Source organism: Nestor notabilis, unplaced genomic scaffold (genome assembly GCF_000696875.1).
Source record: "Nestor notabilis isolate BGI_N333 unplaced genomic scaffold, ASM69687v1 scaffold10390, whole genome shotgun sequence".
NCBI classification, from domain to species: Eukaryota; Metazoa; Chordata; class Aves; order Psittaciformes; family Psittacidae; genus Nestor; species Nestor notabilis.
The window spans coordinates 31,619-32,296 of record NW_009912457.1 but is presented as its reverse complement, the minus strand read 5'-3'; positions in this window follow the sequence as shown (position 1 = coordinate 32,296).

Genomic DNA, 678 nt, shown 5'->3' with positions numbered 1-678 from the left:
TCTTCCCCTCCCCGGAGGCTGCCTATCCAGTCCCATTATTCCAAATCAAGAGGAAAATCCATGGCTTTGAGGACCTGTTACTGCTTGTTTTATTTATTACACTGGAGTAGTCATTTTCCACACTTTTTCTGAAAACCAGCAGAAAAATCAAAGTATGAGCTGAAGTATGAGGTCAAAACAGTAAGCAAGGAGCAGCCTCTGCTGAAAGAAACTAAAGAAAAGCCTAATCAGAGGAAAAAAAAACCACAAAAACAAACAATTTAAGTGAGTCAAGTGGTCTACATATTTTAAAGATTGCTAAGTGGTTTACAATTTTATCTCTATTAGATTTTTTTTTTCTTATCAAATACTTGATAGACTTAGGGCTGAAATATACTGTCATGCGCTCAAAAAAAGCAAATACCACTGTACCTAATGGTTACAAATGCTGAAATGAATGATATTATAGTTTATTTTCAGCTAAAGAATCTACAGTAGAATTGGGAACTGGTATAAGTTTAGAGATGCCACTATTGTTTTGGAACAACCAGCAACATGGCTACTTCTACTTTATACAGCAGGTATTTTATAACTTTTTTTTTTTTTAACTGACATTCTGGTATAACCATTTATTTAGCTCAAACCCATACCCAGTTCAGTACTCCCAACTCAGTTAAAATGGTTTGGGTTTTGGTTTTT